The 24182-nt window shown below is 39.0% G+C and overlaps 1 protein-coding gene across 2 annotated transcripts in view; it reads right to left on the bottom strand.

Moving 5' to 3' along the window:
- The window catches only part of Cpa6 (carboxypeptidase A6), a 318546-nt gene that overhangs the window by 63681 nt on the left and 230683 nt on the right, over window positions 1–24182 (bottom strand). The window lies entirely within an intron of this gene.

Below are 24182 nucleotides of genomic sequence, written 5' to 3'. Positions count from 1 at the left end.
GGGTACCAAAAGGATGGATACCAAAAGGATGGGTACCAAAAGGATGGGTACCAAAAGGATGAATACCAAAAGGATGGGTACCAAAAGGATGGATACCAAAAGGTGAGTTTAAGGGGAAAATGTGTGTGAGAGATCCTTACTGCTCAGAGAAAGACCATACATGCTAGACTGAAAGGTAACAAGCTAATGTGTACTGTGCTCTGTTCTTTTCTCTGAATGAGACTCTTGATTACCACTATTACCAGTAAACCAATATTGATACTTTCTTACTGATAATAATAACAACTCTTGATTATCAATTTATCAGTAGAGCTGATAAACAGAGTAAGTGAACAGCTTCTTACAGTGTTTCAGCTCTGGCTAAATATTTGGACTTTCATTAAAGGAACAATTAAACAATTATAGAGGTTTGTGTGTGTGTGTGTCTGTGTTGCTGGAAATTAAACCTAGGATCTTGTACATACTAGGCAGGTACTTTCCCTCTGATCTGGATTCCAGAAACATTTATATAAATATAAATGTATATGTGAATATATAAGTAAGTGTATATGTGAATCAATCAATCAATCAATCAATCAATCAATCAATCTGTTAATATTAGATTCCATTTACCTTTAGCCCAAATAATAAACTACATGTGGTTCAGGGCCTTTCTTGACACATCATACCACACACTATTGATGTCACATGCCTGTAGTCTTGGAACTTATTCTTTTCACTCCTTAACTTTCTTTGGAAAGTTCAGTGGATAACACATCTTTATCATCTTTCCAGCTCCTTTGGGGTCTCATTCTGTGTGTGTATATTTATGTCTGTGAAGGTGCACATGTGTGCATGTGTCTATAGGCCAGAGGATAATGAAGAATGCCATTCCTCGGGTGCTGTCCACCTTAATTTTTAAGACATGGTCTTATTGACCTGGAACTTTCCAAGTAGGCTACATTGGTTGGTGAGTAAATTCCAGCTATTCACTTGACTCAACTTCCTGAGGATTACAAGTGTGTGTCAGGTATATAACGCACATTTTAAAAGTTAGGTTCTAAGGACTTCTTTCAGATCCTTGTACTTGTAGAGCAAGTACTCTTTCAACTGAGCTGTTTCCCCCAACCTGAGATCTTTTTATGATTGGGTTTTACTTAAATTTGATGCCACATCTTGGGATTTCACATTGTAATTTTGGGCTCAAACAGAATACCATAGTGTATACTAAGTCAGGTTGAAAAACATAAATATTTTAAAATCTACTTATATGAAAAGAATTGATTAAAGAGTTCTTTTTGATACATGTTTATCTTTGTGTGGAATAACTTGGAAACATTTCGGAAATTTCTAACAATGGATGTCTCTGGGGAGTAGAACCAGGACACTGTATGTTGGAAGGAGTCTTTTCATTTAATACTGATTTGGGTTATTTGAAAATTTTAAAACATATTAAGAATGTAATTCAAAGTATCTCTTAAAAATAGTTCTACATTGTTAAAGTGTGATTAACATACAGAAAACTGTATATATCTAATGTATACAGTTTGCTTAATTTAGAAATAAGTATACCTTTGTGAAACCATCATAATCTATGTTGTAAACACATCCATGGCCTTGAAAAGCTTCCTATTGCCCTCTTTATTATGCCTTGTGTTGTAAGAACACCTAAGATGAGTTGTAACCTTTTAATAAGGCACTGTTTGCCATGGGTGGTCTCTAGGACTTTTGAGCTGAAATTTGCATACTGTTAACATAATGACCTTTTCCCTAGTTCTAGTTTGCTGTCTGTTGATGACTTAAAGCAGTTTATGGAGGAAAGGGTTTGTTTGGCTTTCCCTTATATATCACAGTCTGTCATTAAAGTTTAGTCAGGGTAGGAGCTCAACCATGAACCTGGGGCAGGAACTGAAGGCCATGAAATACTGCTTCTGGGCTTGCTCTTCATGACCTGTTTAGCTTGGTTCCTTATACAACCCAGGGCCACCAGTCCTGATGTGCCACCACCCACAGTGCTCTGGGCTCATCTGCATCAATCATCATTCAAGAAAATGTCCCACAGATTTGCCTTAGGGTCAATCAATGGAGGCAGTTCCTCAATTGAGATTCCCACTTCCCAGAAATGTTTAGGTTATATCAAATCAACAAAAAACTAACCACCCCACCATTCTCCCCATGTGGTCCTTAAGTTTTGAGTTTTTTCCCAGGCATGGTGGCACATAACTTTAATCCTAGCACTTAGAAGGCAGAGACAGGTGGATAGAATAGGACACACTGTTCTACTACATAACAAATTCCAGGCTAGGTAGGGCTACCTACCCCCTCTCAAAAATAAAATAAAATAATATAAAACTTAAGCCCTCTTGTTCTTTCCTTTTTAGGCTCAAGAATAATTTGTTGGTCAGCTAAAATCAATGAAACTTTCATGCATAAACAAAAGTTTTATTAATTAATGCCTTCACTATACAAATACAGGAAATTTGATTATTATTTATTTTTTTTAGCAAGTTGTATTGGTTCCTTTTCTATTGCTGTAATGAAATACAATAACCAAGGCAACTTGTAAAGCACTTAACTGTTGTATGGTTCCAGAGAGGTAAGAGTCTATCATTGCAGGGAAGTATGGCAGCAAACACAGATATGGCAGCAGGAGTTGAAGCTGAGAGCTCAGAACTTGAACCGTATGCACAAGACAGAGTACTCTGGAATGGCTTGGGACTTTGGAAACATCAAAGCCCTTACTTGTGACGTAATTCCTCCAGGAACACCACACCTCCTCTATCTACTGAACCGACTCCACTAAACTGGCCTTAAAAGCTCCACACAACCAAGGGTGACTTTGATTTTATGGTTCTACTACTTCTGCCTCTTGAATGCTAGGATTTCTGGAATGTAATACTACACCTACTTACTTAGTGCTGGGGATTGAACCAAGGCCTTGCATGTGCTACACCCAAGTACTTTACTAACTGAGCTACACATCCCTAGCCCCTAACATTCCTTATAAATATTTTAGCTGTTGACCATTTATCATTCACAAATACGCTTTTCTTGTCCACTGCTTAACTTTTCTTGTTGTTGATTGTTTCTTTAGCTACATAGAAGAAGCTTTCCATTTTGCTATAGGACTAGTTAGTTATTTTGTTGCCTGGGCTTTTGATGTGATATCCAAAACCTCAAAGTTATAACAAGCAGCTTTTTCTCCTTTATGTTCTTTTCTGAGGGTTTTGTGGTTTAAATTTTTACACTTAGGTCTTTTGCACATTTTGAGTTAATTTTTAGTTCAATTTCAATCACTTGCATGTAAAATATCTCTAGCATCAGTTATTGAAGAGACTATCTGTTTTCTTAATGACCTTGTGGAAATTAGTTCTTAACTTTGTATTTATTTATGACGCTCTTTGTTTCATTGGTCTTTGCTTCTGTTTTTATGTCAATATTATATTGCACTGATTACTAATTGATTAGATTTGAAATACAACTTGAGACAGAGTCTTGTTATATAGCTCAAGAGACTCAAGTCTGCTTTCTAAAAAAATTTATCTATTTTAATTTTCTGTGTGTTTTGTCTGCATATACGTATGGGTGCCATGTGCATACCTGGTACTTGAAGAGGTTGTTAGATCTGCTAGAACTTGAGTTATAGGTAGTTGTGAGCCTCCCTGTGGATGCTGGAAACTGAACTTGGGTCCTCTGAAAGAGCAACACGTGTCCTTAACCACTGAGCTATTTGTCCAGTCCCGGTGTTTCAAAATAGTCAGAGTTCAATTTTTTTCCTCGTCCTATTTAATGTTGTGACTACAGGAATGTATTCCATGCTCAGACTGTAATATCATTTATATCAGGAAGTATGAAGCTTCCAAATCTTTCAGTGTTGCCTCACCTAGTCTGTGAGTGTGTGTGTGTGTGTGTGTGTTACTTATGGATCTTAAGTCTTTATTTCTGTGGAGAATGCCATTGAGATTTTGCTATGTATTATGTTAAGTCTCTATTGTTTTTCACAGTATGATTGTTTTATCAATATTCTTTTGATCCATGAATATAGATTATCTTTCTGTATACTTATATCTTCTTCAGTTTCTTGTAACCATGCTCTATAATTCTTAGGGTTCAAATCTTTTACTTCTTTCAGTTATATTTGTTTCTATTTTTTGATACTGTTGTAAGAGATATTATTTTTTTCCAGCTAGAGTGCATATGAGTTACTGGAGTTTTTGTGATTTTTGTATCTTTTATGTTTGTATCTTTACAAATTCATGTATTATTGTGATCATTTAGGTGTAAACATGTATAGGGTGGAGTTTTCCACATGCAGAATCATGTCACTGAAAAGCGTGGTTTGTCCCTTCTGATTTAGATACTTTTATTTGCTTTTCATATCTTACTTTTCTAGGACTTTCAATATGAAGTTGACTAGAAGTAGTCAGTACAGGTACCCTATGTTGTGCTAGATCTTAGCAGAAAATCTTCCAGCTATTTCCTACTGATTATGATAGTAGTGGGGCATTTTTCATAAAAGACATTTATTATATTGTAGAATTTTCCTTCTAAACTCAAACTATTTTTAGAATCAAGGATGCTGAACTTTCTCAAATGCTTGTTCTCAGTCAATTGAGACAATTGTATCATTATAATATTTCAGTTTGCCAGTGTGATGCATTCCACTGATTGATTTGTATACCAGGTATAAACCCCATTTTATCATGGCATATAATCTTTTGATGTGTGGTTGGTTTGTATTGGTCAAATTTTATACATGATTTTTGCATCAGTGTTCATAAGAGATGCCAGCCTCTGACAATGTCTTTGGTTCAAGGATTAAAGTGATGTTGGCTTCATAAAATTTGGCAATATTCCCTCTGGTTCTATGTTTTGAAGAATTCAAATAGCATTGGTTGATAAAATGGCTGAGGGAGTAAAATTACTTGCCGTGCAGCCCTGACAATCTGAGTTTGATCTCTGGATTCCACAGTGCAAAGAGGGAAGCTACTCCCTAAAGTTTTCTTCTGACTTTCATATTTGATCATGGAATATGTGCACATAAACACACACATACATACACACATGCACACGGGCAATATTTTTTTGAGTATTTGACTATTTTGACTATATTTTTTGACTATTACTTTCTGATATTTCTATTGTAGTCAGTACTTTGATTTATTATTTTATTCATTTATATCTTTCCTTTATTCTTAGTTAGGCTAGAAATTGATTTTGTTTCTTTTTTTCAGAAAACTAAATTAAGTTGTATTGAGATTTTTATATTACAATTTTTCTATCCTCTATTTATTCTATCTCTAATATTTCCTCTGTCTGCTAACTTTATGGTTAGCTTGATGTTTTCAGAAAGTTAAAAACTTTCTGATGTTATCAGAAAGTAAAATATATGATTTCCCAAAGGTCTATAATTTAAAGGAAATGGGTGAATTCCTAGAGGGAAATAATGTAAATTGCTAAATCTGGATAGTGAAGAAATAAAGATACTATGGAAGCATATTTCAGCTGATGTGGTCATGGTAGGATTTTTCTTCTTAGAATTCTAGACACTGAGCCCTCGCGCATCCTGAGGCATGCTTCATGCTGCTACATCCCCCGCTCTGCTTTCTTTTAAAGGTGAGCATGTATTTCTATAACATACACTTTTAGGACTGCTTTTGCCATATTTTACAAGCTTTGGTATGCCATGTTTACATTGTAATTTGTCACAACATACACGTATATGTTATGACACAGGCTTTTATTTGCTTGCTTGTCTTGAGACAAGGTCTTAATCTGTGGCTTAGGCTGGCCTCCAGCTCACTGAGATCTCCCTCCTTCAGGCTTTTGTGCTATAAGTCTTTTTATATTTTTTATTGAAATTCTTTAAAATTCTATTTTCAGCAAGTATACAAAATATGGGAAGGAATATTATAGTTATGTTTAGTGTATTTACCAGATGTTTAAGATAAATTGTGACATATAAAGTCAATGGCCCTTTTGTTACTTCCTGGTCTTACTTTCCTCCTGCCTACCAAGGCAATCCTTAACCTAAGTAGGCAGTTATCATTTTCATGCATTATTATGTATCTTTGCTATAAATAAAGACGAATAAGCAATATATAATACTGTGTATACGCTCTAAATTTTATGGAAATAATATTGTAATGTATCAATATATAGGCTCATTTTTTCCCAGCATATTTTGCCATTGAATAAGTTGTGAGTTTATTAATTACAACTGTTAACTGGTTCTCTAGTACAGGTCAACATAGTATATTCTTTATTCTGTTGATGGATAGTTAGGTTGTACTTGATATTCCATTTTAAGCTGCAATAACTGCTCTTTCACTGCTTCTTCCATATAGATTTTTTTCACTAAAAATCAGAATCTTATTGCATATGTGTGTGTGTGAGTGCTTTCGTGTATGTGTAGGCCAGAGATCAACCTCAGTTCTCACTCCTCATGTGCTGTCAACCTTGGTTTTTGAGACATAGCCTCTCACTTCCCTGGAACTTGCTGGATGGACTGGCTTGGCCAGTTGTCAGCAAGCTCTAGGGATCTGACTGTTTCTGCCTTTCCAGCATTGAGATTACAAGTGTACACATCACACTCAGCTTCTTGGCTTCTTACTTATTAAACTAATTTTTTGGTTCCGTTGATCAAATTCCGTGTAATTAAAATGTTTGGTCAGTGAAGAAAAGGAATCATGTGACCAGCTGAGACATCTCTCCAGTGTCATATCTTGACTCTTTTTGATCTTTTGTTCTTCACACTGATTCTGAAAACAAGGTCAATCATATATTTTTTAAAAACTCTCTTTTTTTATTATTTGTCACTGTTATTAACAGATGTTGAATTTGAGTGTGTGATTTTTGTGCATGTGTGAACATGACAATTCTGATGTTGTGATGATGCTCTTTCGTCATGAAAATGTTTTTTAATTGTTAAACCATCCTTGAATTCTTGGGATGAGCTTGTTCTGTTGGTTTTAATATAACAGTTGTATGACTTTATTGTGATTTGAGGAGTATTTTAAAAATATATTTAATTCATCAGCTGTACACTCATCTGGGCTTAGTAGAGAAATGTATCAAACAGGAAAGAATGATCTTATAGGATAAACACATTTTTTTTCTTTGATACACTCATCTGCTCCACCATTTCTTTATCTCTTCTCTTTGCTAGTTTCTTCAACTTAGGCTTGGCCCCCTGACTTCAAGGTTTCACTCTACTAACACATTTGCTCAAAATTATAACCGTTCCTTGTACTAACATAGTTGTAGTCTATATGTTTAAAAAAGATTTATTATTTTTATTTGTGTGTCTGCCTGCATAAGTGCATCTATACCACAGGTATGCAGGTGCCCATGGAGATCAGAGGGTATCGAATCTCTAGGAGCTAGTGTTAAAGGCAGTTGTGGACTACCTGAGGTGGATGCTGGGGCCAAACAGGTTCTCTGCCAGAGCAGCAAGTGCTCTCAACTGCTGAGCTATCTTTTCAGTCCCCTCTGTATACTTTTATATGTAGTAAGTTTACTATTCAGTTCTAGAAAAAGGTCCTTGCTTTATTTAAAACACAAGTTATAATAAATGGTTTGTTTTTAAAATGAGTTTTTTTTTAAAAAAAAGATTTTAAGAAGAACTTTCTAATAATTACATTATATTTAGAGAAATTTACACCCATGTTAGAGAACAGTCTTGGCCTTGCTTTGTTGTTGTGAATTTGGTCTAATGTTATGTGCATTATGTTAATTTGTTCCCCAAATTGCTTGAGAATCTACATGTCTGTAGTAAGACAGTGAGGGACCCTGCCCCCAGTTGGGTTTGGTTGGTAAATAAAGTTGCTGGCAGCCAATGGCTGAGCAGGGAGACAGAGGTGGGATTTTAGGATTTCTGGGCAAGGGACTGAGGCCGGAGCTGGGGGAGAGATAGTCGCCATGCCAGGAAAGGAGTAGATGGCCACCCCTGAGAGGTGCCTGACAGAGAACATCGTCATCATGTACGTGTGGGGGAATTCAGCCTGAGAGGGCAGCAGGTCTGCGTTCAGGGCAGCCAAGACGGCAGGCATATAGGTCTTAGTAAGTAATAACTCAGGAATATTGGAAGGAATATATTAGCCACATGGAGGTTTGGAAGTGGCACAACTGTTGAGCTGTTATAGGGATATTAAAATATAAGGTTGGGTGCATGCGTGTGTGTGTGTGTGTGTGTGTGTGTGTGTGTGTCTTTCATTCGAAAACCCAGAACACTGGGGTGGGTAGTGAGGAGTGTCATGGCCACTGCCAGGATGATTTGAGTAGAGTTATTTGGGTTCAGCAATACTTTGTGACCTAGAATATTATCAATTTTTGAGAATGCTCCATTTGTCCTTGAAAACAATATGCAGCCTGTAAGTACTGAATAGGGTCTCTGTGTATCAGACTACATTTACTGTATTCATTATATCACTCATCCCATATTTTTGCTATCAACCATAAGCTGCCTTAATCACTGAAACGTAGGAAAACCTGATTTTTATGTTTAGGGTTTGTGGTTTTTACTGCCATCTCACCTTTTGTTTTATGTATTATGAGGTCTTTATCTTAAAGATTCTTATTTCTGAATATTAATCAAGAGTGCTAGTCCTGAGTGTTCTATTCTGAAGTGGGTTTGATCTAGAACACTTGCCAGTATGTGTTCTTCCACTGCACAACAATCAGTGTGCCATTGTGATGTACATGCTATATTTGTGATTTCTGTAACTCCCTAAGAATTACAGCTATCCTCCATCTGGTCAGACAAAGCAAGAACGATCATGATATGATGACCAAGGAGTACTGAACTGGGTGATTGAAAGAATGCTTCAAGCAGTAAGGATTTAGCCCCTTCCATTTTCTGTGGTTTAGTTTTCAACAGATACATGACCCTGTGTCTACTTTGTGTTGTTCAACTCACCACCATAAAAAACGGAAGTGTGTGATTTTTTATTTGAATATGTAGACCACTTATTAGAAATCAACAGATACAATCATTTACACAGAGAAAGAGGTGCCCACTAATTCAATTGTATCTGGATTTGATGAGTTTAATTTCTTGAGTATGATTGTTGTTTATGGGACTTACATAGGGATCTGACAGCCAGTCACAAAACCATGCACCACACGCCTCAGTGTGGCCAGTCCTTGGAACTGCACTCTGGCCCCACTGTCTGAAAATGTTTTACTAAAACAGATTTTGATTTAAGTTCTGTGCAGAAAGGATATCAATGTTTTAAATATTATACTCTGCAGGAAATAAAAGATACAAATGGTATTCATCTAGGTCATGACAGAAGTTACTTAAGAAAGAGAACCTATATATTTGGAGTTTACTATGTACTGAGGCTGCTTTGGATTCCCCTTAACTATATACACACCACAAATCATAATTTACCAAACAATGTGTGGCTTAAGATAAAAGATAAAAACACTAAGGCCTTTGTTTTGTGGGACAAAGCCATACTGAAGACTTTGCCTTCTGTTCAATATTTTTGAATCTGGTTAGGTGTTGCGTCAAGCTCCATGACAACCTGACATATAGGGTCATTGTTTTATAGAGCAAAGTTATTGACTCTTTAGAAAAAAATAGTTTTTAGGATTTCTTCTATTATTATTTTTTCTAGTAGAATCACTTGTACAAAAAATAATCACACACTCAATGAAGGGCTCCCTGGGAGGACTGAGATGTCACAACAGAGCCTCAGGAAGCGGCATGGCCATCATCAATCAGGAAAAGCATTCTCACTTGGACCACTGTGGAGTAAAATGATTTAGAAAGGAAGCATACTTCAACACCAAAGTAGGGGGATCCCAGCAAAAGATGCTAGAGAAGACTCAAGAGTGGATGAACTGCTTGGAGCAAGGGGGACTTTGCCAGGAATCAGCAGGGGAGGGGCTTGGCCTGTAAAGCTTATTATTGCCAGCAGAGTCCAAGATGCCTGTTAAATATGAAGTAGTTGGCTAAATAAGAGTTTGAAAGATCCACAAACAGTAAACTCGGTGAATGTGGGATGAAGCAATGAAAATCATATGCTGATCCTATAAATTCTAATAATACACCCGAAGTGCTTCCTGCCCCATGTGTTTTGTTCATGTGTGTGCAGGCACGTGCACATGGCGGCTAGGCATTAACCTCAGCTATCATTCTTCAGGAACTGTCTACTCTGTGTTTGAGACAGGGATCTTACTGGGTTCTGTGGCCTTCTAATTTGGCTAGGCGGGGAGGCCAGCAGTCCCCAGGAATCCTCCTGTCACTGTGAGCCATACACCTAGCTCTTTTAAAACTGTGGTTCTGAACACTGAACTTAGGTTCTAGTCCTTACAAGGAAAGCTATCTCCTAGTGCCTAGTTTTTATCCCTGAAACCACCTAGAATGTCCAGTGGGACAAGTGGAAGCTGAGAAATGGTCTGTATTTTTAAATAAACACACTTTGAAACACACTTTGTGTCACTAGGAAGAAAACAGTATTAGATACATGTTTACTTTTTTTCTAAGTCAATTCACTTCGACGGGCTTTGTAAGTTTTGTACCTAGATAACATACTACCAATGGCTAGCTGTGTTTGGTCATAATAAGCCAGCACCATGCCTGGCATTTTGAAGGCATATTACACAAAGGAAAATAGAGGTAAGTACAGGTGTCTTTTCTGCATAGAACTTAGATATACACAAATTTCAGATACACTTCTGTCAAATAAGTCCTCCCACAAATTGTAACGTTCAGCTAGCATGGCTAGATCTTCCCTTGCTAAAGTGCCACACTAGTAAAGGATGGGCATCAAATCTGCGGTCAGCACTGGTGCTTTCCTCAAAGTTTGCTGATGGGTGATTTGTCATGGTGCATCTCTTATTCAGTAGACAGAAAATGATGTAGATCTGTACTGCCCTTGTTTAATGGTATAAACCCATACGGTACCTGTACACGTGGATGAGCGGGAAAGAGAGAGCTGTCCACTCAGGTGAAAAGTGACAAAGTGGGAGGTACATTTTGACTCAAGGTGACCAGTGTTGAGAATAGGCAGCTAAGAGTGTTGCCTATCACAGTGACAGAGAGGTAGCCGGACACAACTGTCAGTCAACCTACATGAAAGATATGATGGAGACCCAGAGTGAAGCTGACAATATGTCACACTAAGGGGACTGTCAGAGGTGTCTCACAACAGGGAAAGTGCAAAGGACAAGTATTGGAAGTTGATGAAGCTAAGGGGGGACCATGATAATTAGTAATGGGGAAATCTTTAGTCAAATTGCAAGTTATACAGAGAAAAAGCAGGAAGATCCAGGCTGCCCTCTCTCTTTTTTTAAATTCTTAGTATTTCTCATGATACCCTACAATATAATAAACAAATAATAGCTAGCGTTTTATTTTTATGGCTCCAAAATTATTTATAACCAAGAGTGACATTTTAATATTTTCAAAAACTCCTAAGAGACACACAGTCAAATCCTTTCTGATTTCCGAGGCTGCTTTGTATGGTTTCATCTTTCCTGCCCACCAGCTTCTCTGGCGCTGCTTCGTAATGGAAGGGTTGCTTTAGAAACCATGGGCAGAGGAGTCCCATTATTAGAGAGTGGAAGAGAATGGGTGTGATGGATTTAAATGAAAATAATTGAAACCAGGTTCATTATTCATAAGGAACCCGCTGTGCCTAACATACACTATACAGCACAGGAGATACGTCATGCACATGGAAGAAGGGGGTTGTGAGAATGTGGGGTTACCTCACTAAGGAGCAAGCAGGAAGCCAATCGACTGATTGCAGTTACTCAGAAGGGCAGTGAACCATGTCAATAAAGTTAAAGAATGTGCCACTTTGATACGGCGAGCTGGGATGGACTCACCAGCTATTGATTAGGGCTTAGTACTCCTCTCTATTACTTATACCTTAGCTTAGGGCACATTTTACACACACAAGTTTTTTTCTTTTACTTTTGTAAAAGATTTCAAAAAGTAGTTTTAAAAATTAGCATACAAAGTTTTGGGGTTTACTATAGTAGTTGCATACACCATGTTTTCCTGATTCTCTTCCCAGATTCTCTGGTGCACTTGTCCTCTCCTCCCTCCCTCCCTCCCTCCTTCCCTCTCTCCCTCCCTCCCTCCCTCCCTCCCTCCCTCTTTCCCTCCCTCCCTCCTTCCTTCCCATAGTCATCCTTCTGCTTTCACAACATGCATTTTGTTTTTATCTCTGCCACCTTAACATTTCTGTTTGCCCTCTCATGGCCCTTCATAGCTTCATGACATAACACTCACATACAGAAAAATGTAAACCTAGGCTCTTCAGAAGAGAGAAAATGTGTGATATTAGTCTTTCTATATCTGGCTTATTTTGCTTAGTTTAGTGATTTCCAGCTCTATCCATTTTCCTGAAAATGTGATGATTTTATTTTTCATTTTTTATATTATTTTTTGAGATTATAATATAATTATATCACTTACCTCTTCCTTTTCCTCTATCCAGATCTTTTCAGTGACATATCTGTCAACTAAGCCTTTGATTTCCACAGCTTGTAAGCAGCCAGACACAATGAGACTGGAAGATTACTAGGAGAAACATTCGCTGGACAGCCCTTTGATCCAGGAGCATTCCCATCTGGACAGTTTTTGCAGACACAGGGTTTTTCCTGCAAACATATCTCGAAGGCTCTATAGAGACTGCTCCAGTATGGACAGCCATTCATGGCCCCAGATATGACTTCTATAATTTTGGAAATACTTCCTTTCAAGAAAGCCTCTTCTTCCCAGTCTTAGACGCTTGAATCATCTACACAGTAGATCTGAATCACATGATGATTGGCCATTACCCCTGTGCCAAGTGTGGATGGGTGGGAAAATGCTGTAGAGCAGGGTTTCTATACAATCAAGCTAACTATGGGGGTGGGGTGGGAGAGGGTCACTCTGTGGACAGCAGAGAAACCTAGTGATTCTCTCTGGGAACCAAAGACATCTTTTATTTTTTCTTTTCTATGCTTCAGCTTTCTAGACCAAGATACAGACACACCTGTATTCATTCATTCATTCATTCATACATTACACATACATACACACACATAAACACACACATACATTTTTAATATCAGGTAGAACTTTTCATTTCAGATTACTACTGAACATTCCAACAACCTTTGCACTGCCCTAGTGTCTTAGGGTTTCCAATGCTATGAAGAGAAATCAAGACCATGGCAACTCTTGTAAAGGAAAACATTTAGTTGGGGCTGGCTTACAGTTTCAGATGTTTAGTCCATTATCATCGTGGGAAGCATGGCAGCATGCAGGTAGACATGGTGCTAGAGAAGGAGCTGAGAGTTTTACGTTTTGATCTATAGGCATCAGAAGGAGACTATGTACCATGTTGGGCAGAGCTTGAGCATCAGAGACCTCAAAGCCCACCTCTACAGTGACACACTTCCTCCAACAAGGCCACCCCTAATCCAACAAAGCCATGCCTCCTAATAGGGCTACTCCCTGGGCCAAGTATATTTAAACCACCACATTCTGCTCCCTGGCCCCCATAGGCTTGTTCAAATGCATGAGTCTATGAGGCTATTTCTATTCAAACCACCGCACCTTATCTTACCACTGAGAAGAATAAAATTCAACTACTAATTCTAAAATGAGTAGGAAAATGTATGACTCATCCAAGTGATGACTAAGCTTGAGAATAAAATCCAGTTTTGTCTGTGTTAAGTTTATTTTAGAACTATAATGATTTTGGAGGCTGGGGTATAGCTTAGTGGGAGAGCACTCGCCTAGCTTGTATAGGCTCTGAGTTCCACCACTGAACTGGAAAAATGGTTTTGATTCTGTCTAATGTAGAAAAATTGAAAAAGGATAAGAATATAATTAGAAATCACCCAGCATCCTACGCAGCTTCAGGTTTGGTCTATTTTTCTTTCTTTCTTTTTATGTACATTGGATGTAGATTTTACAAATTGAAGTTATAATGGCTGCTCTGCAGTTCTGATGCAGAAGCATGGAATAAACTGTTATCCTCATCTGTAAAGCATATATGAAAACATTTTAACACACTCAGGGCTGTTGATCACTTCTGGTAAGTCTTCCTCTGCATTTATGCTTAGATGTGTCTTCTTTTTCTCTTGGAAATCAAACCAATAATTCCCCAAGTTACTTACTAGATATCATATGGATAAAGACTTTGGTAAAATTTGCCCCAGGAATGTAGAATTATTTGAGGCAAAATTAGAGTGCTTCACATGACCCTGGGTCAGTGAACCCCACCCATGGTTGGTGAAATTCAGTCCTGGATGTCATTTTGAAATTTTAAGGGTGAGCAGAATCTCAAATTCCTCATCCAGTTAGAGGTGATTCTGAAAAGAAGGAAGCAAATGTTGCTCCAACTGTTCCAATTTCAAAGAAAGAAAGTGGCTGGTTAGTAATAATGATAATGATGGGAAAGGGAACGGCGAGAGCGATAACAACGATGATGATATGTAAAGACCGGCTGCCGCTGATTATCTGGCTTTCCCACATATCACTATGACTTCTCCTGACCCTCAGGAGCACACTGCTACAGCTGTCTCCCTGTCTTTGTTTCCCAGATTACATGGTGGAGACAAGAAGATACTTAGAAACAACTTCACTATGGCAAGTGATATCCTTGGAGTTTATTAGTGGTTTTTAAGCCTGTGACTCAAATATTCATATGTTTTGGCCCAATTATTCACTTTTCATGAAGGTGCGTTTCGTTCTTTTGGTTCAGAAGAGTCAAGTTAAGAAGGGGTCTCAATAACATGCTTTCACTGCCCTCCTTCTCTGCCCTCCTTACTTACAGTACTTTGGCAATGCCTGGCCTATCACTTGCTTAGTTATTTTAAATAAAGTCAGTTATCTCATCTGCTTACTGAATAGTGCTTTACTGAGTGCTTCTCTTCAGATCAGCAAGACTTTCAACATCTCTTCTGCTTGTCCGTGTCTTCAGTGACATTGTCACCCTCCTGTCACTTTTCTCCCCATATCAAGGTAGTCATCAATTCCTAGAGACCCATTTCTCCAGCAGAGATGTACATGCATTGACAAAAGGTTTAATGTAAGTATCACAGCACAGGGCTTGTGACATTACAGGGTTGAGCATGCTGCCTGATATACTTTGTCCATGGAATGTTCCCCCACAAGCTCAAGTTGTGACTGCTTGGACTCTGTTGGTGGCACTGTTTTTGGAGGTGGGGAAGTGGGTCTTTTTGGAGGAAGGTGTTCATCAAGAACACGCATGGGAGGTACTATATACCCTCAGTTTTCATCAGTGTCTACTCCTTAGACACTATGCTGGGAATTCCTGTTCTCCATGTTCTCCTTGCAGTGATGGACAGAATGCTCTGACACTAAGAGTAAAACACGTCCTTCCTCTTTCAAAGCATCTATGCCAGGTATTTTGGTAACAGCAACCCAAAGCTTAACTAAAACACTGCCCTTTTACATTGCAGCAGCACTCAATAAACATTGAGTTGAATGGGATATGTGATTTTTTTCCTTTGAATTCTCTTAAATACTTTCCTTTCATTTTTATACCCTTTCTTCCTGTCCACACATAGATCCTTGTCCTGTACATTCCTAGTTGGCTGGTCTCTCCCGGACTCCTCCTATTTCCCTGTAATTTCTATGAATTGTGGCCTATCACATTTCAGCTCTTTGGTGATGACATATTTAGCCACACCTTATTTTGTTTTGTTTTCATGGATTACCAAGACTATTCTGACCAGCTTCATACTTTGTTACCATCTATGCTCACAGGCTGGGAACTGCAACCATCTTCATACTTTGTTACCATCTATGCTCACAGGCTGGGAACTGCAACGATCTTCATACTTTGTTACCATCTATGCTCACAGGCTGGGAACTGCAACCATCTTCATACTTTGTTACCATTTATGCTCACAAGCTGGCAGCTGTTGACCCACTGTGCTATAAGCACACCACACTCACCCCCAACATTAGTCATTTTCTGTTCTGGGAGCATGCGGTTGTCTCTCTGATCAAATTCTCCTCAGTCAAGGTCTAACTTGAGACTCCACAACACTTCCACACACATGTCTTCTGCAAACTTTGTTAGATGGTTTTTTCTGATTTCTTATCTTTATCCAGCAACTACAATTTATTTGATTTAGCCCAAGACTCTATTTCATTGTGTATATTTATCTGCAAACAAAAGGTAGATTTCTTAAATAGAGTGACTATGCCTTACATTTTTTGTTAACCTCATAATGCAGAATGCTAGAAATATAGTAAATGATAGTAATATATTAGATTAATTCATGTATATAGAATATACCATCATCATCGTCGTCATCATCATCATTGTCATCATCATCTCAATGTTAGGAGTCAAACCAAAGGTTTTGTGAATTCTGGGCATATGCTCTACCTCTGAAGTACATTTCCTTTACATCTTTTAAGGCAACACTAATACCAATTTAACAACTAATAGCATATATTGGGATAATTCTTACAATTTATAATTTTCTCTTAAAGCATATAGATTCAGGATTGTGCAACTATCACCACCGTATAATTGTACAGTATCTTCACCGTCCAATAAACCTTCCAATACCCTTCAGTTAGCACTGTCCCAAGTCTCCCATCATCCACAGTCACAGACATCCTCTATGTGTCTTTCTGCCACTATGCATTTATCTGTTTGAGACATCACATCTGACTGGAAACAGGTGGCATGTGGCTTCTTTGACAAGCAGCTATCCTTTAACATCGCCTTCATTTCTCCTCCCCATCCACGCTAGAGGTGTATGGAAGGCAGGGGCGTGGCCGCCGTCCCCCGCACACCTCCTGCTGTGGCCGTGGGGTCCTTGCCAGATGTGCCAGGTGCTCTGCCCCTATGCCTGCTCACTCTATTCCTCTTCCCCAAGCCGGAGATGGTGGATGGTCTGTTGTGGTGCAGTGCATGCCCTTCCTAACCGGTGTGTGCACACTGTTGGGCCCCATTTTAGACCTGGTTTGGGTCTTGAGGACAAACCCCAGCCTGGCTCGAGTTTGAGACCTGTCTTAGTCACTTTAGTACCGGGGTGACTCAACAGGACCTGTTTGTCTCTGCCTCTGTTCAGCTGTTGCTGACGTAGAGCTTTGCCATTGGCCCTGTAAGTCACCCCATACCCTCCATCACACTTCCCCGCCCCTACATCATCTCACTCCACCAAAACTCTTCCTCCCTATGCTCCAAGTTTATATAAACAAGAGGTTGTTACATTAAAGTTGAGTTCCTGCTTTGACAAGACTCTTGGCTGGGTGTGTTTCTTTGGGCAGCTGACACTCAACATCCCCTCAGCCCAGCTCAGGAGCGACCCAGAGGGACCAGGGCATCTCTCTCCTCTCACTTGGACCTGCCAGCTTTAAGGAGCCAACACACCTATGCCATGGAGATATCAGCCCTTTAATCATTGTCTATTGAGAGAAAACTCTGTAACACAAATGAACCATTTAAAGGGTATAATTCAGTGGGTCTGCATACTTTACAATGTTGTACAGCCACCATAACTCTCTAATTCTTAGTCATCTACATACCCCACAAAGAACTGGATGGCAGTTAGTTCCAGTTTCTCTCTGCTTCTGTCTCTGGGAACTATCACTCTACTACTTGTTTCTATAGATTTGTTGATTCTTGACATTTTATTTTTAAATATTATTATTGAATTTATTCCTTTGCATCTTCTGATATGTATGAAATGTATTCTAATTATTTTTGCCTCCCACTCCTATCACCTCTTTCTCTTTACTACAAATCCCTTTCTGACATTCATTTATTTTTGTTTCCTTTTGTGAACTACAGAGCCTAACCATGGTGTCTTAGTTAGAGTTTTACTGCTGTGAACAGACACCATGATCAAGGCAACTCTTATAAGGACAACATTTAATTGGGGCTGGGTTATAGGTTCAGAGTTTCAGTCCATTATCATCAAGGTGGGAGCATGGGAGCATGGCAGCATCCAGGTAAGCATAGTGCAGGAAGAGCTGAGAGTTCTACATCTGAAGGCTGCTAGGAGAAGACTAGCTTCCAGGTAGCTAGGACAAGGGTATTATTAAAGCCCATACTCACAGTGACACACCTAGTCCACAAGGCCACACCACCTAATAGTGCTACTTCCTGGGCCAAGCATATACAAACAATCACACATGGCCATCTGTGTTACCATGGATTTGGAGTTATCCACTGGAGCCTGGCGGGTTTACTGGTAGGTAAACAGCCGGAGAAAATGAATGATGCCTGCCCCCAGAAGTTTTCAGCAGGGAGAGCTTAGGTATCATGAGTTTTTGCCCATTTATACCTGCTCACCAACAGGGCTGGTCTTGGGCAGGCTCAGTGTAGGCATCCCCAGCTGCTGTGAGTCTATGACTCCAATGGCTGCATGATGCCTAGAAGGTGGCGTTTGGAAGCCTTTCCCTACTTTCCTGCTCTATGTTATATATCTCTATGTTTCCTACTCCACCGTGTTTTTTAGTCTTCACACAGGGTGGTGTAAAGTCCTGCTTAGGGCCGAGTGTCCAACTGTCACTTACCATCAGTACCTTGAGCTGCCAGGATGGAATTTCCATATGAATGGAACACATGGACTTTTGTATTGGCCTTATTTCATTAGCATAATGCTGTCTACATGGTAGTTGGTGATATTAGTCTTTAATAGTTTCATTACTGAAAAAGATTCTATTGTATGTATATACCATATTTTAAAAGATTTGTTCATCATCTGATGGAGAGTTTTAGACTATCATGAACAACACTGTTATGAACATTCATATGCAAGTTTCTTTACACTGTGTTTTTAATTGCCTTGGGAATATATATCTGGTTAGGTTTTTGGGTCACATGTAACTCTATGTTTAGCTTTGTGAGAACTGCTAAATTGCATTTGATTCTATTTTTAATTTGGTAGTTTCCTTTATCTGTAAGTTCATTGCTTCTAAGATCTGTCAGTGTCCCTCATGTGGTTCTGTTTTGCTGTTTCCTTTGTTCTTTGACCTCTGCCAAACCTCTGGTTTATGTCTCTCACTTCCTAGTAAGTAATATTTGTTCACATTTACAGAAGTACAGAAGGATAACCTCCAAGTTCTGAATTCTTATTTTAGTTTCCTTTTTTTAATGTATGTATTCTCACTCTTAATTTGATAATTTTGTCATCTGCAATCCATCTTTCCTTGACAAATTAAAAGAAACTTTATTACTTATATAAACTTTATTAAAAGAAACCTGAATCAGTGTTTCTTAAAGTATTCCTTTTGTGATGAAAGCAGCATCTGCAATAGACATCCAGTAGGAAACCCATGTCATTGCTCTGCTTTTCTCCTTAACCCTCTACTCCTCAGGATCATAGACATATGCTAGTACTTGAGTTCTCTCAATCTGGTGCAAGCAATCATGCAACAAGAGAAAGGCTTTGTAATAAGGTACACCTCTGTTTGCTTTATTTTATACATAATATAAAAACTTGTGGTACATGAAGATGAACTAAGAGGGGCAGACTGTCAGGTGTGGATGTATACACCAATAATAGTAGCACTTGGGAAGCTGACCCAGGGAGTTATAGGCCCGCCTGGGCTACATCACAGAAAGGGAGAGAAGAGGGAAGAGATGCAGAGAGAAGGGAAGGAACGATGGATGGATGGATGGATGGATGGATGAATGGAGGGAGGGATGGAGGGAAAAAGGGAGGGAGGGAGGATTGGGGACAGAAAGGAAATTGAATATTTTTAGTGTATGAGTGTTAACCTATACACTCCAATATACAAGTGTACTGTCCTGAGTTTGATCCCCAGTACCAGTACTAAACAGTACAGTAATGATTCTGAATATTCAAAATAATTTAAAGCAATTTAAAATACCAAAGCCCACATGGTCAATACATTTTACATATTAAAACGCCTACTAACCAATGTCTACTAATGAATTCATTTAAACATTTTTTAAAAGTAATAAAGTAATACAGGCCTATCTTATCAGTCACATAAGCTCATTTATTTATATGTATTCAACTATTTTCTGGGCTTCGTATTTTCAGAACAAATATCCATAGATCCATCTGCTAGATAGGAGTGGGGACAGAGGCAGAAGTAGCTCTTAGGGCATGGCATGGGACAGTCAAGCTGGCCTAAGAAGAAACAAACAGATGGAGTCACATCATGCCTTGAGAATTCTGTTTCCATGGCAAAGAACCTTGGAGTCTGTTGATAAGGGCTATACATACAGTGAGAGTAAAATTGCCCCTTAGATCTAGAGAAAGTACTGTACCTTGGTCCAAAGAGAATGGAAATCTGGGATAGGAATCTGGGATATTCTATTTTTATAATAATATTCTATTTTATAATAATAATATGAAAATATATTATTATTATATAACAATATAATAATAATTTTTATAATAATATTATAATAATTTTTACTGTGAGATACATGTAAATCCAGATGTAACTTTAAGTAATAATACAGAGATATTGCATACCCTTTCCCATGTTTCCCCCAGTGGCAACAGCTTACAAAAGTGCAGTATAATCTCATGATCAGGTTGTGTTGCCATTTATAGTCAAGACACAGAATATTTACATCAACACAAGGATCTTGCATGTTCTTTTATAGTCATGTGTATGTTTCCATCACATCTAACTCAGTAACCCTGAGCAACCATTAACATGTTCTGCATTTCTATGACTGTGTTGCTCTAACAGAGTCTATACATCAGCTCAGACAGTGTACATCTGTTTATTCTTTTTTTATTCCAACAGTTCTCTCAACACTGATCTGGATTGCTGATTGAGCCGATAGTTTGTTCCTTCTTACTGTTGAGTAGTTGCCCATGTTGTGGTGATACTGCAATTCAGTATTTGCCTGATGTCAAACATCTGGATTGCTTCCATTTTGGGGCTATTATAAGTAAATCTGCTTTAAACATTTGTGCACAGACTTTGAGAGAACTTAAGTTTTAAATTCTCTGGGATAAGTGCCAAGTTGTTATCACTAGGTCATTTGGTGGTTGTTTGTTCAATTTTCAAAGAGAACTATTTTATTTTATTTTAATTTTAAATACTTTTTATTGATTCTTTGTGAATTTAACATCATGCACACTAATCTCACTGATCTCTCCATCCCTTTGGATCTCTCTCTTCCCTTGCAACCCCCTTCCCCAAGAAAATAAAAAAATAAAAATAAAAGAAAACAAAGAAACAGCAACAACAAAACCATCTCATCATGGAAGGTGAAGTATGTCAGGGTGCATCCTTTTGTCCACACATCTTTACTTGCAAATGTTAGTTGCTATGAATCATTTGTCTGGTTGAGGCTGCTGGCTTCTGCTATGCTATCTTCCTGGATATCCTGCTGTTGCCCTGTGTCAGGAGATCCTGCAGCTTTGGAACTGTAAGACTGTCTCTTTCACACACTCCAGCAGTCATAGACGGAGTAGATGTTGGAGTGGGCCAACTCAAAGCCTTGGATCTGGACTAGGATTGTAGCTGACTTGGTCAGTCTGACAGCTCTCCTACACTCACGCCACCAGGAGAGCTCTCCAGCACCGCCCCGGTTGGCTCACTTAACGCTACAGCTGAAAAGAGGCGAGCCATGCCCTGGGTTGGGGGCAGTTCTCCTGCCCGCTAAAAACAAGGAGGGGTGGGAAAAACAGCATCTCTCCCTTGTCCATACCACTTTGGCAGACAAGAGGCAGGGCCAGATTGCCTATACTTTTGGGCCTAGCTCCCTTTTCGGGCCCCCAACACACACCAGGGTCAGGTTTTCTGTGCTGCTCACTGTGCTGCCTGGGCAAGGTGCAGGTCCAGGTCTCCTGAGTACCACAGCCAGTGAGGGGCGGGGCCCACTCTCCTCAGCCCTTGGACATCAACATGGTTCCAGGCAGCAGCCCAGACCTGGGAAGTCCAAATGGCCTTTGTTAATGATATAGGCCACAGACATCAACACAGACCCCAGCCACTGCATGGCCACAGACCCAGCCATGGCCCTCAGTGGAAGCACAGACTGGGACTGCACCATGGCCTCAGGTAGCAGGGCAGGCTACTCACATCAGGCTGTTCCTCAGCACCTCTGAGTCTCCAGTTCCTCCTCCCATCACAGTGCTCAAACGGTTCTGCTTCTCTTTCTCTCCCAGATATGCACTACATATGTTTACCTCATAGTGGTTTCCTCTGCAGGCAGGCCATCTGGTTGGGTGGGCCATGTCTTCAGCCTTTGTGGGCAAGTCTTGCCACCTATTTTCAAATGTAGCTCTGCAATATTCCATTACTGTCTGTAGAGCACAGGTGATCTAGGTTCCTGCATCTTCCTTGGCTCTTGGAGATGTATCATGGTCTTATGCTTTATATCTTATATCTGTGTAACATTATGATCGGTATATAGCGGGATCTCATTTTGATTTCAACTTCCCTGACACCTTTTGCATGAGCTTGCTTTCCATTTGTGTATGTACTTTTGTGGTGAAAAAAAAATAACATGCAAAGAGCTAATTGCATTGCTTTCTTTTTTACTGTCAAGTGTAGAGTTTATGTATTTCAAATAAGAGTCCCTTTTAGATCCGTGGTTTGCATATATTTTCTCCTAGTCTGCAGTTTGTTCTCTTGCATTTGCTTAATGGTGTCCTTCAAAGAGAAACCTTTTAAATTTTGATTAGTTTAATAATGTGAAATTTGCTGTTATTTTTTTTTTTGTATTTTTGGTGTCAAGTCTAGGAACATTTTGCTTGGTTTTTAGATCATGAAGGTTTTCTTCTGTTTTTTGTTTGTTTGTTTTTCTTCAAGTCTACAGTTTTACCCTTTTGCACTTGAGTCTGTGGTCCATTTGAAGTTAATTTTTGTGTGAAGTCTTAGACTTAGGGTGAGACTTTTTCTTTCTCTCTTGATGACCACTACTTGTTTATTAAATTAATTTTGTTTAATTAATCAGCACTACTTGTTTATTAAATTAATTTTGTAACGTCATCAAAAGTAAGTTGGTAATACTTGGGTTAATTTTTAAAATTTTATTTCTATCATATTCTTATATGTTATCATATATTATATAACATATAATCATATATTAATAGTACAGAACAGTGGTTTTATTGTGACATTTCACAGATGCATGTGACACACTCTGACCATAACCATCTCTCCATCATTACTCTCTTATCTTCTCTCATTGGTTCCTTTTTTCCTGTCGTCTCTGAGGTGGTCTGAATGACAAATGTCTCTCATAGTCTCTGGCATTTGAATACTTGGTCCTCAATTGGTGATCCTGTTTGGGAGGCTTAGGTTTGCTCGAGGAAATATATCATTGGGGGTGGATTCTGAGAGCTTAAAGACTTGAATCATTTTGAATTTGCTTCTTGTTTGTGGCTTAGGATATGGGCTCTCAGCTGCTGTTCTTGCAGTCCTGTGTGCCTGCAACTTCCCTTTGTGATGGTGATGGAACTGTGAGCCCCAAATAAACCCTTCCTTCTATAAATTGTAGTGGTCGTGGTTTTATCATAGTACTAGAAAAGGTATTAATACAGTCCCCCTTCTTTTATTTCCCCCCAAATTCTACATATGAGAAAAAACATATCCGATTTGTGTTTCTGAGTCAGGTGTACTCACAATTATGGTAGTTACTATTATCAACTTGTCTGGATTTGGAATTACCTAGGAAACACATCTCCAGGCATATCTGTGAGGGTATCTCAAGAGAAGCTTAAACTCAGAGAGAAGATCTGTCTTGAACGAAAGTGGCACCATCCTGGCTAAACAAAAAGGGGAACAGAGAGAGTCTGTTTCCTGGCCTCCCCAGACTTAAGGTTTTTGCTGCCTCACCATGAAGAACTGTACCTTCTTATGCCACGAATCCAAGCAAACCCTTCCTTCCTTAAGTTACTTTTGTTAAGGGTTGTCATAGCAACATAGAAGCGCTACATAAAGAACTGGTGCAGAGAAATGGGGATATTGAAACTACCTGCGTGTGTGCTTCATAAGCATTTGGAATTGGCTTTATGGGTGGGATGGATTTGGAAGGATTTGAATTTGTGATCTACAGAAAAACCAAGTGCTAGAAACAGAACTTAATGGGACATTTCTGTGCAAGTTGGGAAGAGTAAGATGTTGAGAACAGTAGAAATATGGGTACATAAACGCCCTGCTCATGAGATTTCAGAGGGGGAAATGAGGACTGGGATTCGGGCTACAGGCTACTAGTATTAATTCCAGAAAAACATATGACTCCATTTTGTCTGGT

Source organism: Grammomys surdaster, unplaced genomic scaffold (genome assembly GCF_004785775.1).
Source record: "Grammomys surdaster isolate TR1022 unplaced genomic scaffold, NIH_TR_1.0 64, whole genome shotgun sequence".
In the NCBI taxonomy this organism is placed as follows: Eukaryota; Metazoa; Chordata; class Mammalia; order Rodentia; family Muridae; genus Grammomys; species Grammomys surdaster.
The sequence above is the reverse complement of the archived record's forward strand: the minus strand, read 5'-3'. Positions and strand labels throughout refer to the sequence as shown.